This window comes from Semicossyphus pulcher, unplaced genomic scaffold, assembly GCF_022749685.1.
Source record: "Semicossyphus pulcher isolate SPU_LCO1_2020_fin unplaced genomic scaffold, fSemPul1.0.p SCAF_24, whole genome shotgun sequence".
Lineage (NCBI taxonomy): Eukaryota > Metazoa > Chordata > Actinopteri > Labriformes > Labridae > Semicossyphus > Semicossyphus pulcher.
The window spans coordinates 7,669,570-7,688,589 of record NW_027211698.1 but is presented as its reverse complement, the minus strand read 5'-3'; the positions used below and the strand labels follow the sequence as shown (position 1 = coordinate 7,688,589).

Below are 19,020 nucleotides of genomic sequence, written 5' to 3'. Positions count from 1 at the left end.
AAAAATCTTCCAGCTGCTCGTGCCCGAATAGTTTTTCTTTATGGCAGTGAGTGGGTTAAGTGGGGATCGCACCACAATGCCATTAATCGCATTATTGCGCTTGCTGAACAACAACCTGTGGCCACTCCGGTGCGTTTGATACTATAAGCCACTCCTGAGAAAAGTTTCTTTGCTGTGAACCTACTTCTTCCTTTTTCGGTTGCCAACCATTTCTATGCTTTGAAGCTAAGGTTAGCTAACGGTAGCATCCAACGGTAAAAGCGTTCTTTCGTGTCATAGTTAATCTATTTCACCATCTGTGATAGCAAACAGAAAGAAATGTTGCATTCAAGTGCTGTGAAAGCGCTTGAGAAAATAATGTGTATGTGATTTGCGTGCGCTGATTTTGGCAGGGACTTATCGGCATACAAAATAACCACAGTGGAATTAAAATCGCCTACTCAGACAACTTCAAAAAGACACACAAAAAGAGAGCGATAACCACAGAGGATGCAAAACAATAACATAGTCTGACCTGTTTTAAGTTATAAATAGCAGCTTTATATTGATATATCTAAAAATGTCTATGTGGCATTAAGTTGAAACAGTCTTCTAAAATAAGACTGTGTCATATGTTTTCCTTCCTTCCACGCTGACGTACAGCTGAGCAGCAGTGCGAGCAGGACGGCCCCGGCTAGAGGCTTTTTGGGATGCTCTCTTCACTCACACCGGCCTGTCACAGCGAATCTGTCTGAGAGTGAGAGTATGGAACTGGACAAGGTCGGGGCAGGCCGTGCGCTGCGCTGACTGAGTCCTCTGATTCAAGACAGCGACATGGGACGAGTCTGCAGCAGGGCCTGGATCACCTTGAAGGCACACACGCACACCCCCATGTGGAGTTGAACCAGGACATACAGTACTGTAAGTTTACGTAATGATCGTTTAAATGTGGGGTTTAACATGTTTTTGTGACAAAGTACCAAACCAAATTCATAGTTATTTTATATTGTCATGAGCCTAAATCTCAATTACTTCAACATTAAATACACATCTCAAACACAACAGTGAATAATAGTAATTTAAAAGTCCGTGATAACATGACATTCATAAAAATGAATGTGTTTTAAATAAATAAATGTTGCCGTCACAAATGCAAATGGTGTAATTAACAGCACGGCTCATTTGAGCTCTTTTGCTTCATAATCGTTTACAATGCTAATTAGACAGAAGACTGGGAGTTATTCTAATCTTGCATTCATGTTTTAGTGCTTCCAGTTGCTCTGCAGTATTTGTGTACTATGTGGAGAATGCTAATTGCTGCTAATGTTGTATTTTCACACTCTGAAACTGTGTTTGTGTTCATTGGTTTGAGGGCATCTTGCCATAGGACTGCACATGAAAATAAGCCAGCTGGCTCGCGCTGGCACACTTACAAAATGTTGAATAACAATAGAAAATATAAATCATATTACATTTTATTTGTAAGGCACTCAAAGTGCCAGATCCAGACAGGAATATTAAAGAGGGGGTATTATGCTGTTCCACATTTTACAACATATATATAGTTTTACAATGTTGGATGTCCAGACTAAACGTGGGTGAAGTTACAAATCTGTAGGTAAAAGTATGTCGGCGTAATCCCCTGGCTTCTCAGCTCAGTCTGCAGGCTGCTGTGAACGCCAGGTTTCACACCATTTTTTCTGCACGCTGCACTTTGTGACGTCACAAATTGCATCCTCAGCAATCAGAAGAAAGCGGGCTTGTAGGGGCGGGGTTTCTTAAAGGGGTCGTTTCAGGCAGAGGCTGTATGAGGGCCTGCACAGAGCACCAGTGTGAGAATATGATGAGTTTTTTAAACTGTAAATTATGCTAAGCTAGCCCACAGGCATCACAGAGTGAAATATGAAGCTTGAAATTAGCATAACACCCCCCCTTTAAATATATTGGCTATCATAATCAGTAAACACTTTATTAACAGTGAACTCTCTGGGTAATTTTGCTGCAATGTACCTTTACCAGGCTGCTGTGAATGCCAGGTTTCACACAGTTTTTTCTGCACGCTGCACTTTGTGACGTCACAGAGCTGGCCAATCAGAAGAAGAAGGCTTGTAGGCTTAAAGGGACAGAGCTGGCAGAGGCTGTATGAGGGCCTGCACAGAGCACCATAGGAGAAGAATTAGGAGTTTTTTAACTGTAAGTTATGCTAAGCTACTCCACAGGTATCAGAGTAAAATAAAAAAAGGTAAAAGAATGGTAAATGGACTGTACTTATATAGCGCTTTTCTTGTCTTTGCGTACACTCAAAGCTGCTTTTACACTACATATCACATTCACCCATTCACACACTGATGGCAGAGGCTGCTACCTAAAGTGCCCAACTGTCAATCAGATATCACATTTATACCCGTTGGCTATGCCACCAAGAGCAATTTGGGGTTCAGTGTCTTGCCCAAGGACACTTCAACATGTAGTCTGAGGGAGCTGGGGATCGAACCTCCGACCTTCCGATTTAAAGACGACCAACTCTACCACTGAGCCCGGCCGGCCCCTGAGAGTGAAATATGAAGTTGAAATTAGCCCCCCTTTAAGGAAATGCATTCAGCATAAAATGGGACAGAAAGTAGCAGACGACAAGATTTCTAACAGGTGTTAATGTGTGTTGTCAAAATAAGACTATTCAATGAAAGGTTTAATGTTTCCTGTTATTAACGCCATTGAAGGTGCATTCTTGGTGGAAATAGTCCAGTGTTGGACCAAATGATACATTTTTTTCCCGTACTGTTTTACTATAAAAGAAACAAACAACAGCGGAGGAAATCTAAGAGGCCATTGCCAATATCAAGTCTCATTTATCACAAAATCTACAGAGGAGCAAAAAAGCAACAAAAGTAGATGAGGTTTGGAATTGAACCCGAGATGCACACGCAATTGCCCTCAAGTGGAAACATATATCCATTTTTTGATAAGAAACTCCTGTGATGGGTTTGGGGGCAGTTTAATCTCCTAAAGCCTGACATCACAGTCAAGTTATTGCACTAAAACACTTCCTGTATCAGATATTAAAAGATATAACTGCATCACAGGTGACAAGGTGGATTACGGCATATTTGACATCTGCATTATCAGCACTAAGTCATAAGACACAGAGCATGCAGCCCCGACCGGCTCAGCGGCTTCTATTGTGTTCCAATTTTGTGCAATCCAGCCGAGTGAAAGTGGAATTATCTATTCATTGAGCACCAGTGGTATGTCGGCTCCCCTGAGCGGCTGCAGGACAATTCACTTTAGTTCTTTGACTCCCTCAAGCGTGACAGCTGTGTCCAAGCATCTATAAATACATCACAGGTGAGAGAGCGGCGTTCACCTATGAGATGCTCACATGGAGTCGTTGACGTGGAACATTTATAGCGTTTTAACCCGGAGCTCAGAGATGAAAACTGCAACTTATTTGAAGGTTTTTCTAATTATTAGGGGATATGGAGGAAGACTGATGAAGGAACATGTCATCCTGATACACGAGTAATTCTGAAATAGATTTAGTGGGTGACTGGGATGCAAATGTAAGAGCCAAAGATCTGAAATATTATTTTAATTAGAACCTGGCTAAGAGATATTATTTCATTCCAAGCACCTTCAGACTGATCAAATGCGCCGAAATTGTTATAAATGACTGTCAGCTCCATCCAATTTTGACGTTACTGCTAATCACAAGTGAGCAGAGAGTTCTTTGGTATAAACCTGTGAAGCAGACGGCATAAGTCTGGAAATTATTCCAACTGATTCCCTTTCCTCAAGTAGCGTTCAATCATTTCATACGATCCCTCGGAAACGTGTTAGCTAGCGTTGCAACGAAGAACTTCCTTTAAGAGGTAGTCAATTTGCAAAGTTGGAAAACAGAGAAAAAACGTGACTTATTGATTTGCACACTGTCTTCATCAGCAGGTAGTGGCTCATTTTGTTTTCACTTGTCTGTTTAAGGATCGTCTTTTATCATCTTCTGCTAATGAAGACTGTGAGATGTTGTTTAAAGCTACTAAGTGGACCTTAAGTTAAGTATTCTTTTCCAAGCTTTAAATAATGTCACTTTTCGTGAATGCTTGTCATGTTGCCTTGGGAATGACTAACAGTATTAAGTCTCTTTCAATAAAATAATACCTAACTGTTTAAAAAAAATTTTTTAGACTAATTTCCACAAATATTGTAGTTTTCCTCTGAAGCATACATTTCAAGAATTTTGACTTAAAGGTCCCTACTGCAGCTTTTGACTCTCTAGTAGCGCTATGCCGGATTGTTTTTAAGAGTGGGTCCCCATTTATTATGTCCGACACACTATTAGGGCCACGTTAAAGAAAGAAGAATCTGAGAAAAATCGTAATGTTCCGAGAATAAAGTTGTAATTTTAGGTTCTGGTTAGCTATATGGCTATATGTTATTTCTAAAGGGAATATCAGAAGAGCAGCCAGCCTTAATATTATGACTTGTTTCATCTGTTATTACAGTGATATTCTTAAAATATTCAGATTTTATTCTCATTATATTCCGAGTTTCTTCCCTTTTTTTCTAATTATTAATATTTTTTCTCGTACTATAACGACTTTTTTCTCGTATTGTTATTGATTGTTTTGAAGTGTGGGTTATGTACGATGGAGTATTAAGGCCACGTTAAAGATTAAACATCACGAGAATAAAGTCGTAATTTTATGAGAAAAAGTCGCAATTTTACGAGAAAAAAGTTGTAATTTTACTAGAAAAAAGTCAGAATATGAAGAGAATAAAGTTGTAATTTAATTGTAAATGTAATACTGTTAGCCTATATGTTATTAAGAACAAAAATATCAGAAGAGCAGCGAGCCGTAATATTACGACTTTCTTCTCTTACGACTTTTTCTTGCATTATTACGACTTTATTCTCGTAATCAGATTTTTTCTGGGGCCCTACATGACAATTATGTATTGTGCACACCCATAATGATAAAAAGGCAACAGTGGGTTGCGGGGATGCACTAAAAAACTGAGCAACATGCCAATTAAATGAAGAAAAGAAGACTTGTAAGCATATGTGACGAAAATATTTTTACGAGGAAAGAAATGAGCTGAAAGGCCTGTTTAACCTCAAGAATAGACTTAATGAATGTCAACATAACTTTTGCTGACAGGAAAAACGCCATGTTGAACCTTTAAAGGCACCCGGTGGACTTTTGACCACTAGAGGCACTATAGAGTGATACACATGCATCCTATTAGAGGCAACACACATTCTTCCACTGATTGTAATGTACTGTATTAAGCAACAGGCAAGAAATGCACTTTACATGTTTGTTTATAACCAAACATTATCACCATTAAGGTGATAATAATGTAAACATAAGATTGTTTGTTTACAAGAAACATCACAAGGTACCTTTAACATACAGATACATGTTACTCGAATATGATTCTGACATAATGTGCAAAAGCATTTTCAAATACTTCTGCCAGCTGTAATATGATAAAAATCTAAAACATTTTCCATTACTAGTCTGCTGAGACATTTCCATTTCCCCCCCAAATTGTTTTTGTTATTAGAAGGAAGAAATGAAAAGCAAATATGGTCATCCAATTAATGCGCGCGATTGTGAACACCCCCCTGGGGATCAATAAAGGATTATCTTATCTTTAGCAACAAAAACACACTTGTCTGTGCCATTTGCTGTAAATTACCTTCTATGGAGTTCAGCTGCTACACAGCAACAGATTTGCTTGCCAAGCACACCGATTACCACATCTAAACATTCTTTCCTTACAACCATTAATGGCTGTGTTTTGGAGTCAAAGTAGAAAACACTTCAAACTGTGAGTAAACCGCTACAAACACGGTTAATATGAATGTTTCGTCAGAGTGGATGGCTGCTTTGAACGCCTCGTGTGTGTGTCCACGTAGCCAATAAATCACTATTTCACTTCTCAGCGCTCTGGCTTTAATCCCTGTTATTCTTTTCCCGGTTGAAAATCAGATGCTGCCTCTTTTCAAATTGCACCGGTAACTCCGGAGAATTGACTGCTTTTCTTTCCGAACAGATTCCATAAAAAGATAGGGATCAGGGCGGCTTGTTTTTGACCTCTTCTTTAGGCTTGGACCAACCGCAAAAGGAAAATCTGTGAAAACCAGATCTGAGTTCACCTTTTGTCAGGTATGTTGATCCCTTTAAGGCCCTCTGAAAGGATAGCACTGTACCTGGGGGCTTTGTAAGAAGAATCCGAGTCTGGTGTCCGCTATATCTGGATTGCATGAATTTACGCAAGGGTGAATATGACTCATTGTGGATTTAACCTACTGGCCCTCTTCTCAGCTCTCACTCCACACATGACCGCGCTGCTTTACGAGGTGGTGGCAAATGAGTCCTTTGACAGCAATTTGGTAAAGTCCTCAATGTGCAGGAGCTCGTCCACTTTATCATTGTAATGAGGCGATTTACTGTTACGGTCAGCACAATTACTCACAGTCGTTCCGCCAGGCCACCCCATGAGAGAATCATATTGATCTTATGTTACTTTGGGAATTTGGCTGTAGAGACCTCGTTTGTGGTGAACCAATAAGGGCAGCACATATTCAATTACCCATGAGGGTTTGACATGTTCGTTAGGAGGTGATGCCGTTTATTCTTTCCTTCCCGGCCTCATTAAAGGAGTAGTTCTTTTAGTGATACTAGTGCCTAAATTGCCTCTGATAGTGCCGAACATGCAGGTTTGTGTATTGGCCAGTAAGACAGTCTGTGCACCAATTTGTTCGTATGAATTATTTGCTTCCTAAATGCGCTATGCTAGCCCGAGGGATGGCTATCGTAAGGATTTTATTGGTACCGGTATCAATACCGATACTTGAGCAAAAAACAAAGGCATGTCTTCATTAGGGTGTCTGATAATGTGCCTCTGGAAGGGGTTGTAACTGTGGTTAAGGGCTGTGGTCATCTCCCTACAGTAACAACTGTTAACATTAACAGTAAATGTTGTAACAGTCACAATCATAAGCACTACAAAAATACACACATAGGCGAGCTGTCAGTTACTAGCGTACCTTAACCAACTGGACCCAACTGTCGAGAAGTACATCTTACAATAACCTTGGCGACAGTCATTCAAGGGTTAAACTCTGACCTCCGCTGACGTTACCCACTGCCGGTGAAGCACTAATAACTTAGAAGTGCTAATAACCGAAGCTAGCTAACAACAGTGGCTGAATAACTACAGGCTTATTTATGAGGACCATGCGTTTTAACAGCATTTTTAGTTTGGCTAATCCCATCTGCAGCTTTGCTATTTGAGCCACCTTAAAGGCTGTACTGAGGTCGTACTAGCAGTTATGCTAGCAACGCTGCACTGCTTTATAGAACGTTGAACTTGTATGTGTTGTCTACCTTTTTACATAAATTGCACGAAGATGCACCAGAGTTTAATTTGGTAAAGTGAGCCCAAACTATCGAACGCTTTGCTCTGTCCGCCATATAGGCCTACCAGACTTTCTCCAGCATCAGACCACAACAATGCAACATCATTGCCTGACGTCATCAGTAGGGGACAGATGCCAGAAACGTTAAGATCAAACGATTTAATAAAAACGCCAATAAATAAGACAGAATGTTAAATTCCAATGAGAGCACCGTTTATCCATGAGCATATTGGTACTTTTGGTACTGACAAATCACGTAACGGTACCAAAAAATAGCTCTTGATACCCATCCCAAGCTAGCACCATGGTTGTATTATTGCTCCCACTGGTGAACAACTGCTTTGAAGTCATTTATAATATGACGTTAGCAAACGACGACACTTCTATGCTAACAGAGAGTGTATCATACATTTAAAAAAAGCATTGTCACATTCAAAAGTGTTTTTCAGGCGCCTCTGCTGATAAAGCATGTCAAAAGGGGCTGCTAGCTGAGCCGCTAACATTAGCTTATCTTTTTTTTTTAATGAGGATTATGTCAATAATCATCATTCAGAAGGTTTAAATGGTGTAAAACTATCTGCAGAGGTCTCCTACTCTTCAAAACAAAGTGATCCTGTATTTATAATCGGTATGCAGCTGGGGGACAAAAGAGGTATCAGACCTGCACTCTGTATAGATTGACTTCAAATTCAGGTATTGGAATTTGTATTCTGATGGGAAAAAATGGTATATGACATACTATTGTGAAAATAATTTAATATCACAAGTAAAAGGGAAACTTGAGAAGATAGTGGGCAGTTTGGGACAATAAGCCTGGTGGCAGATAGCTCATGTACAGTAGGTGTGAGCTCAGTTCTATTTAAAGTAAAGATTTTGGCAGACGAGCAGAGTTACTGCACTGCAGCTTCTCCTGAGGGTGACACATTCAGAAAATCCCTGTCCATTCTGCCGTCTCTGCAAACACAATGACAGGACGCCACATGCATGCCAATTTTCAAAGGACATGATAGCTGCAAAACTGTACATTACCTTCCCACTGAGTCCATGTTCCCAATAAGCGCATACCAATTACTATGGCATGGTCTTTGGAAATGCCTCACTGTCCAACAGTAATGGCTGCATGGGTACAGTAGTAGGAAGGGGAGTACTACAAGCAAACTACACTGCATTCGTTCAACACAGTTAAAGGATAAGGGGCTAAGTCAATTATTCTGAGAGTGCCAGCAACCAGCAAGGAGACTGAACTTCTAATTAAACTTTGAATAACATTGCCCCTCTATTGCTTCAAGCTTCCACACTGTAGTTAAGACACCACTGGTTTCTTTGAGAGGATTCAATTGGCTTTAACCTTGCTCGTAGCTGCTAATTAGCTAGCATACTAGCTAGTTAAGAATTGTGGTGAGACATTGTCTTAATGCTTAATTTTAGGGCAGAGAACACAATACATGCCCATTTTAAATAACACCACACCACTAATTACGGAAAATTAATGACCCATGGAAAGCTTTTGTGCTTAACTAAGTCCACGATGTGTAATTTCCTTTAACTCACACACAGGAGAGACTCCCTCTGCTTAACAGACTCACCAGAATACATCACATGGATACGTTACCCAGAAGGCCACTGAGGTTCTGCAGCGCACACTACAGACTGGTCTAACAGACAGTCAAACAACATTGATTCTGAGTTTTTTTCTGCACTAATGTCGACTAATGTTTGTTCAGTAAAAGAGGGAAGCCCTACGGCCTAGATTGGAGTGTTATCAATCTTAATGTATAGATGCAAGAAAGCGAAGTGAAGTGTATTCCTCAAATGTTTTCCTTTTTTTCTTCTTCTTCTGTTTTAAAATATGTTGTATGAAAAAAGTTTAATGTCTTCCTTTTGTAACCTTGTTAAGCAAATGCACCCTGAAACAAACCTCCTCAAGACGGCATAATAGCAATTTTTATTGCCATCTTCGGCAGTAAGAAACATACAGTAATACGTTTAATTAATTGTGCCGACCCCAATTTGTTGAAATTGATTAAATGAGACTTTCCTTATTTGCTTCAAGTCTCACTATAACAAGCAACTCGAATCCATTTGAATAGCTGCACCTGAAGGAATTCCCCTTTTGGATTAAACATTCAGCCGAGGTGTTTGCTACTAGACTCCCATAAATCACTATGTAAATAAAGCAAACAGTGGGGAAGCAATGTTACCAAAGGGGATATGTCTGGACTCTTTCAGGACTATGGCGATGTTTCACTTAAAAAGCCATAAAAAATAATACAGCTCATATATTAAACTACTTTTTATCTTATTTATATTTTATCCATCCATTTCCTCTCCCAAGCAATGTTTTCCAGCTCCTCCAGGGGGATCCCAAGGCATTCCCAGGCCAGATGGAATATACAGTATAATTCCCCAAGCGAGCTCTGGGTCTGCCCCGGGGTCTCCTCCTAGTTGGACATGCCCAGAAAACCCCCAAAGGGAGGCGCCCAGGAGGCATCCTCATCAGATGCCCCAACCACTTCAGCTGGCTCCTTTCGATGTTAGGAGCAGGGGCTTTACTCCAGGCTCCCTCCGGATGTTTGAGCTCCTTGCGCTATCTCTAAGGCTAAGCCCAGCCATACTTTTGAGTAAAGTCATTCTTTCGGTCACTACCCAAATCTCGTGACCACAGGTGAGGGTTGGAATGTACATCGACTGGTAAATCGAAAGCCTTCAGGCTCAGCGCCAGTTTCACCATGATGGTCCGGTACAACGCCTGCATTACTGCTGCACCGACCCTTCTGACGATCTCACAATCCATTTTACCCTCAACCGACGTCTCAAAAGACTACTTGAACTCAGACGGTAGAATAAACGTTCCACATAAATAACAGACTATTCAGCATAAAAATGTAACTTTGTGTAACATATCAACATAAACTATTGATATAAATTATGAATAAAATAGGACCCAGTATGGACCCTTGTGGGACACCATTTTTTGTATATTTGAAATTTAACTTCCTAGTCATGTATGGTTGCACAGGGGTTGAAAGTAGGGATGCACGATATTATCGGCACGTTATCGGTATCTGCCGATATTGGCTTAAAAATGAACTATCGGATATCGGCCAACACGCCGATATCCGCCGATATAATTAACCGATAAAATAATGGGCTGCTGCATACTTGATTAAATGCCCGACCTCGGCGCAATGTCCCCGGCGCGAAGAAGACCTGCGCGGCGCAGCATGATGACGTCATGTGTGTCTACCTGCAGCATGAGAGAGTTAGAAGCCAAAATGTCCGTGGTGTGGAAGTTTTTCAAAGTGCAAAACTGCTGTTTGCAATGACTGCTCAGCTTCGGTGAAGCGAGGAGGAGCCAAGACAAAGTCTTTCAACACTACAAACTTGATCAACCATCTGAAGACCCGTCACCCCGACCGTTGTAACAAATGTGATTAGACTATCACCATTATACTGGACGCTAATTCCAATACAGAAGAGAGTTGATGATCTCTGCAATTAGGTGTGCGGGAAAAAATATCGGTAATCGGCTAAATGAGTTGTAAAATATCGGCATATCGGATATCGGCACAAAATCCAATATCGTGCAGGCCTGGTTGAAAGCCCTATAAAACATACTGTAGCCGTTTCTGCTTTGCTACTTGTACCACACTGAAGAGTCACATGACTGAGGATTAACCGAGAGTGAAACGAGTCCCTCATCGTATGCAGTGAGTCAAACTGATAACAGATAGCCTCATCAAACTCCTGCCTTGCCTCCCTCCATTCCTCCTTCTAGCCTGTTAACAAAGCTGGTGAGCAGACAGAGGGCATTACAGCTCAATACAGCTATTGCATAGTTGAGAGAGTGCTGCACATGTTTGTGCTGTCACACTCTGCTGCATCACAATACACCTTCATGATCACGGTCGTAATGTACTTTTTTCATGTTGTGAACTGTTGAAATAATATTATTAAAAAAGCTATAATGTCACGTTGATTTATTTTGTATTAAATGTATGGGAACGCAGTCGATTTTCAAAGCTCTGGGATGTTTTTCGTGCATGCCGAACTGCAGCTCATTATCATGACGGAGGATGCTCCGAATACTTTGTGCACTCGGCGCTTGCGTGTGCGTGCTGCTCGTTCCGACTCACCAGGTCGCTTCAAATCTTTCCAATTATTTGATCTGATTACCATGATCATGTTATGACAGCCTACATCACCGTGTGCATACCCAAGGGAGATAAATGCTAATTTCTTCAACAAGACTCTCTGTAGTAGAAATTGGTTAGATATCAGAAACTCCCGAGCCATGCCCCCCGCTGTGAGGTGTCTTTTTTTCTTTTTTCCAAGCGAACAAGGTGACAAGGTTGTTTTAAAACAGTGTTCATTTAATGCTTATGAGATCCACTTCATTATAACTTATCTCACACAAACTCAGAAGGACGGGGTGAGCTCAGCAAAGTGTCACTTTGAATCAGCGGTGAACGGCGAGTGTCCGGGCCGAGCCAAGGTGCAGCTACAGATGTTGTTCCACATACGCGGGGTCCTGTCTGAACTCAACCGCTCCCCAGAGCCCTGAATGATTACTGTAATGTGATGCATGTCAGATGTTGTTTTATCTTGTGCTGTAGGACTCTCACAGCTGCTCAATCTATTGTTGTAGAAACAACGGCAAACAACAGATGGAAGAAAACAGTCTGTGTCTCCAGAATTAACAAATAAATACAGGTCCCAAAGGATATATTGCTACTTTGGGCAATAAAATAGAACATTAGAACAATTTCTATTAATTGGTTTACATTTTGGCAAATTGCTCCATTAAAAATGTGACGAATTGCTACAAACACTTCCTGCTTTCGATGTACCCATGGATACTGACAACTACCGCCGAATTACTTAAACACAGAAGACAACTTAAAAACGTGAAAAATCTAAGGCAAGTTTTGTATTGATAATGGCACATTTTTTTCCCTATGATTTTTAAGACAGTGTATAAGTATATAAAATATATCATTATTCTCTGCAAATGTAAGTCACACTGAATCTAAAAATATATGTATCATGTCTGTGTGTTAAGATATGACTGAGTTGTACACCTGAGAAGGGGTGCGATTTTTGACAGACGCTGCACCATATTGGAAAGTGAACCAAATCAGTGAGCTCAACTACAATAACTAACTTCCTGCTGTCCCATTGACCTCGCATGGTATCTTTGCTTTGCATCCTTCGCGCCCCCCTTCAACTCTCCCACAACTCCCTGGAGAAGAACGCCTCTCTGTTTGAAAGCCTCTATAGAATCTATACTTTAAAGATAAAGGAAGCTAAACAATTCAGACAGGAGGGTGGAGCAGTGGAAAGGAGCACCATACATTGCGCAGTAGTAGTTTGAAACATGATCAGCTTAACATTGTGTAACAAGATATAAATAAAGAGCTTAACTTTAAGTATCTCCAATCATTAGTTAGGAAATTATATTGCCTTTGAACAACAATCTTAAGAAGGGTGCAAATACTAAAGAAGTTATTCTCTATTTGTGTATTGCGTCTTCTCATTTTAAAGCTTAGAACCCAGAATGTAACCTGGTTTGACTAAGATGCACCCTGTGAATTACAGGAAAAATACCACAAAAATCAATGTTCCCAGCTTATCATGAACATTTGCTGTTTGTTTTAATGCAATAAACTGAGCACCTTGGATTTTTGAAGAGGTGGTCGGACGAAAGAAGCAATATGAAGACGTCACCTTGTAACGATCAAGTCGGAATAACATCCCCGCCCACTATTTCATTTGTTCATCCCTGTCTTCCACAAGCAACACCCGCCATCATTCAATAACCCAATCACACCCTTCCAAAACCGCGCGCAGTCTATTTTATGTCTTTATTATGCAATCAAACAGAATAGGTTTGAAAAAAGAACTTTCCGCATTGCAATCAAAAAAAGGTTTTAATGCAAATCCAAAAGTTTTGCTTGAAAATCCAAAAATTTCATTTGCAAACCCAAAAGTTTCCTTTGCGAATCCAAGATTTTTGTTTGCAAATCCAAAAGTTTTGTTCGCGAACCCAAAAGTTTTGTTTGCGAATCCAAAAGTTTTGTTCGCAAATCCAAAAGTTTTGCTTACGGTTTAGCTGAATCTTGTGGGCGGGACCTAGGCTTTTAAACGCAAGACACGTCTCTATTGGCCAGTCTTGAGCAGAGTGACAGTATGGCAACATCCACTGTCCAACCTGGTTGTTAAGTGGTGACCTCACACTTCCGCATTAAACCGTTTGCGGGTCCAAGCCGCTACGTCTGTTATTTACAATCTGCCGCAGTGCTGTTTTCCTCGCTGTTTTAACCATTCTGAGTCTAAAAGATATCCTCAGTTGTCATTTACTGATCTCGCTGTGTTCGTAACGTGTCCCTGAAGTGTCTGTTATCACAGATGGTAAAAGAGATTAACCACGACGGGACATTGTAAACGTTTGGCTTTTACCAGTGGATGCTACCGTAAGCTAACTTTAACTTAAAAGCATAGAAATGGTTGGCAAGCAAAACATGAAGAAGCTTCATAGCTATGAATACAGTCTATTGTTCACAGCAACAAAAATCCTTATAGAAACTTTTAGCCTTGTCATGAGTGGCTTATCTTACCTTTTGGGTTTGCAAACTAAACTTTTGCTTTTTCAAGCTAAATTTTTTGATTTGTATTAAAAAAATTTTTTTATTTGAGTGCAATTTTTTGATTGCAATGTGAAACGTTTTGCTTTCAAACCCATTCTGTTTGATTGCATAATAAAGACACAAAATTGACTCGTTTTATGCTTAGTGCTCTGGTACAATGTAAAAATAACCATACACGATTTTTTTCCTTTCCATTCCTCACAGATACTCGTTCTAGCTTTTCTGTAGTGAAGACTTGCTCCCTTTCATCTTGAAAAAATCAATAATGAAAAAAATACATATTAGTGGCAGCCCTAGTTTATTGTTAGCTTTCAAAACAAGAGTCCATTTATGAAAAGTTGAAATCCTCTTCTCAAAATATGAGATTTATGCACATTTTTCCAATAAAATCAACATTTTTTCCGACTGAAACCAGATATGAAAAGTATTTTTTCAGCACATCAGAAGCTCGAGTGAAGGACCAAATCAATGAAAAATCTCCAATTCAATGAATCAGACAGCAGTAGTTCCACAAGTGGAAGGTGGGGTTTGGGGTTTAATTTCCTGTCCTGGATCCAGTGCAACATCTGAGAGCAACAATACAGCTGCATAATGAGGCTCCACTGCAGAGAGGGAATGGGTCCACTAAGGATTGAGGTAAATAAAATAAACAGCGTGTGAGGGAGGGAATGAGAGCAGTCTACAGTGTTTGATTGCTCTCCGGCTATTTCAGCCCATATGATGTTTCAACGCCTCCTTTATAAGGTCAATTAAAGTAATGCAGCACAGACGCAGGAATTGCTGTGAATTATTTAGCAGGGGAAGACTTGAAAATTTCTCCGTACTGCAGCAACGACAGGGGGAGAAAAAATTAAGAGGGAACTCTCGCCCACGATCAGACTTCATTAACCGATCAGACCTTATTTTCCACCGCTGTCCTGATAGGAGGCAGCGCTTGGGGGGCCTTATCTCCTCTGGTGTGGGGTTTTAATCTCCTCAACTCTTAGTCAGCAATTATAAGCAAGAAAGATAATGATGCAGAATAAAAAAAACAGTGCACAAGAAAACACACTGCTCATCCTGATTGTGGCAATATTGATGGGGGGAGATGCAGCAGCAAACTGGGCGGCTTGGTGATTGATTGTTCACAAAGAGGGTGAGTGATTTAAACAAAACTGCAGATTGTAAATCATTTTAGAGAGCGCAGAAGTGGAAAAATGAGAAAACCAGTGATGGTGAGAAGGTAAGAGTGCAGCTAGTGAATCAAATTAAAATTTTAAGCAGGTAATCTGTCATAGGTGGCAGTTTGTAATTAGAAGCAAGCAACAATTTGAAGCTAAAGTCAAAGCCAGCTACATATTTTCAACTGAGAAGCTAGCGCTTTTAATTTGTAGGAATTATTCAGTGTAAGTTTGAACTTGTTATTGAAAAAGACTTTTTAAATCTTAATAATTTCCCAAAACACAACTGCACAACACATTCCTTCCTGTTTGGGGTTGCCTTTTGCCTAACGGAACCACTTTGATAGCAACACCTTAGCTTGTTTTAACGAGAGACAGCTTCAAAAGGAGCACAGAAGAAGAAATCCTACCTTTCACTCTGGAGGACGGTCTGGGGACGACGGAGCTGTTCGTACAGCTGATATTGTAGTCGGTAACTTCCACGCTGAGGTTTCCCTGCTCCACACATCCCGCCAACACCTCCGGCGCACTCACATTAACCGTCTGCAGAGCCATCCTGTGTCGCGCCAACAACAATTAGGAGTGTTATTACACCTGCACGCGCTGTTCAAAACTGTAGCCGCGCTGGAATCAACTTGCAACCGTCGCCTTTTTCTTCATAACAGCCGGAAAAGCGGCGCTGTGAAACTTGGGAGAAAGCCAAAACTAGAGTTGAGTAATTTAACACCTACCACGGTGGGATGACAGGAGAATACCCAGAGTGTGTCAGGTTAATTAATTAAGTAGTGAGGGAAACCCCGTGCTGCGCGGTGCTGCGTTCACTGCACCGGATTGGAGCTCGACTGTGAAGGAATGAAGCTGCGCTGCTAAGGCAACTGAGCAGCTCTCTCTTTTTTTTCTCTCTCTCTCTTTCACACATACACTCTCCCTCTCTCTCTTTTCATTCAACTCACGACTGTCACTGTACAACTTAGTCCAAGCAGCTCATTAGGCTTTTATAGCTGCCCGCAAGGTGGGATAGTTTCAGGTTATTGTTTTAGAATTTGAAAAAAAAAAAAGGGGCGGGGGGGGGCGGCTTAATTTATATAGTAGGTAAATCAACAGTCCAATGAAGACTACATATTAAGCCTACTGTATCTTATATGTTATTACTAAAACAATGTCGCTTCTTTTAGGTAACTGTTTTGCTTCAGTTGTTTTTAACCAAAACAGGCAGCTGTACACTGCTTGCTCAGCAGCACCAGATGAAGTTAGTGACTACTAGCAGGTGATAAGATAGAGGATTTATCCATTAAAGGTATAAGCTCGAAGATTTTCATGTAAATAAATGTATAAAAAAAACTTGAAAAATAAAAACTTGGACGTAAATCAGCATGATAAGAACTAACTATGATGACATAACATGGAATGCTCAAGTAAAGGTAAACTACCTTGTACATTACTTGAGTAAACAGTTACTGTCCTCCACTGCCCCTAAGCTGCTTTATATTTGACATACCCTCAGTGTCCAATCCTCCAGGGCCCAAAAAACACCTGCAAAAGTGTTCTTCCTTTTTTCATAAATATATTAATAGTGCTGCTGAGGTTGAATCCATCAAGAGCGTGTGAGAGTGTGTGGAAAGAAATTCAGGTGAGTGGTGGGGTTAAGAGAAATAGGGACGTAATTGCAAATTCTAAAACACTTAAGACTTTCAAGAGCTTCACTAAAAAAACATCTATATTTTGGTTACACGTTTAATGCTCTTTACAACTTTTCAATGTGGGAAGATGCAAGCAAAAATAACATTTTAAAAGGAGGATTTGGGATGCTACTACATGATTATTATACACAAAAATGAAGAGCACATTCTGTTTTAAAGTCGAGGTGAAATAAAAAATGTCCTTCTAATTCTTTTAGTCACATCCCCGGTAATATTGTGCATCCATTTCTTCGTATTCTTACATCAAAATCCGATCATTTTTTCTTACGATAAAACAAAATATCACGCGTGCTTACGTAAGTTAGCACCAACCAATTTCAACCAATCAATCTGCAACATTTAGCCGCAGAGCACCAAGAACGCTCGGTCAGTTAGCGAGCTACTGCGCTGTGGAGAACGTCTGTCTACGCCCACTTCTCAACGATCCCGCCTGCACGTCCTGTTTCACTCGGAAATACGTCACGATACGGAAGCTAGATACTCTCAAAATGCCATTATAGCTTGACTTTAAAAGCATAGTATACAAGTATACTTGTAAAGAGAAAGTAAAGCTAAAAGGGAAGCTGGGCTTGAGGGGGCCCCAACAGCACCTGCTCTCAATTCGGGCCCTATAAAAGCTAAGACCAGCCCTGCCTGAATGCCCTCTTAGTCCCTAAGTTCTCCCAAGTCTTCCTCTCCCAGCAGTGTCACCAGTTTTGTTCAAACTACTTTTTCCTTAATTTCTTTTGTTTTTCAAGAAGTATTTTGGCAGATCAATATCAGAACAATCTCATTCCCCTCAAGGAACGGATGCTGTTGTTTTCTCCGCTCTAGTGAAAAACCTCTAGGTCTTGCAGGCTGTCAGAGGGTATCATCAGTGTGACAAAGAGCCACAATTCTGCAAGGTCTAGAGGAAACAGCACCAGCCACTTTTTCCCCGAATAATCTGGTGATCTAAAGCAGAAGAAGATGTCATGGTTATCAATTGTTTTTGGACATGAATAGATATTGCAGTCTGTTTTTTTGTTTAAAGTGTTTTACACACTTTTTCTTTCTGTCTTCTTTCGCTTGAACTGTTTTTAAATTAATTGTTTCGAGCTAGAAAATGACTCGAGACGTTCTGTAGCCTGTGGAACAACTATTAAGTTTTCCATTTGGCTATTTGGCCAACCCGCGGGGGTAAGGTGAGGGGTTCTGGGACTCCTGATGTGCTGGGTGATGGCTTTGTTTATGGGGAATGATCGCGGACTGCCTCAGGGCATGTTTTACCGCTTCAGAAATTATCCCTATGCTCTAAAAAAAATGTCTGGAGGATGCAGAGGAGGAGGGGGAGTTAGTTTGCACTGTGTGGGAGGAAGGTTTAACTATTTGTGTTTGTCATATGTTCGGTGGTTACTGTCAGTCCTTCTGATGGTTTTACAAGTGTTGCCGCCGCTGTTGTTACCGCTTTTATGCTGCTTTTGTGTGGGAGGTGTTTGTGTGTGTGTGTGTGTGTTGTGCTCAAGCTTGCTTGGCCTACATGTGCTGGTGTTCCTTCCACATTTTTAAGATAAAAGCTTATAAAGTACAGCCAAAAGTCTCTCCCTCTGGCCTTCTCTCAAACCTCCAATGTTGTGATTTGAGCAGCTGCTCCATATTGACTTTCACTAGATCAAGGTCTTCACACAGGTCAAGACCAGCATGTCTGATGAAAGGGGGGACTTTAATTCTGATACTCATGGGTGTCAGAACATCAGGCTCTAGTAGAGGCATTTTACTTTAATAAAGCAACACAAATAATTGCATAAATGGGAATGTCAGTCCACCCGTTTTAAGAATTAAAGAGTGCCCAAGGACAGCTCAGTAAATAAGGAACATACAATCTTCCCCAAAGGTAGAAGCAGGAGAACGAACCTTTAACTTTTCAAAAAACTTGAAATAAATCTTAACACATATGGTATGATAAAATCAAATGTAAATTATCAGATCCAGGGGTGGTGGTCACAGTGGCGTTCCACAGGGATCAACCCTAGGACCCATGTTCTTCTAAATACATGTAATGTCAGGGTGTGTAGCAGTTGGACCCAAATGCAGAGACAGAAGAAGACAGTTTAAAGTTATTCACTTAACTTGAAGTTGAGGTGAAGATG

At 40.6% G+C, this 19,020-nt stretch overlaps 1 pseudogene; it reads right to left on the bottom strand.

Moving 5' to 3' along the window:
* LOC138603638 (cholecystokinin receptor-like) overlaps nucleotides 1-15,767 on the bottom strand; it is a 45,298-nt pseudogene extending 29,531 nt beyond the window's left edge.
* Between the last annotated feature and the right edge of the window lie 3,253 nt (nucleotides 15,768-19,020).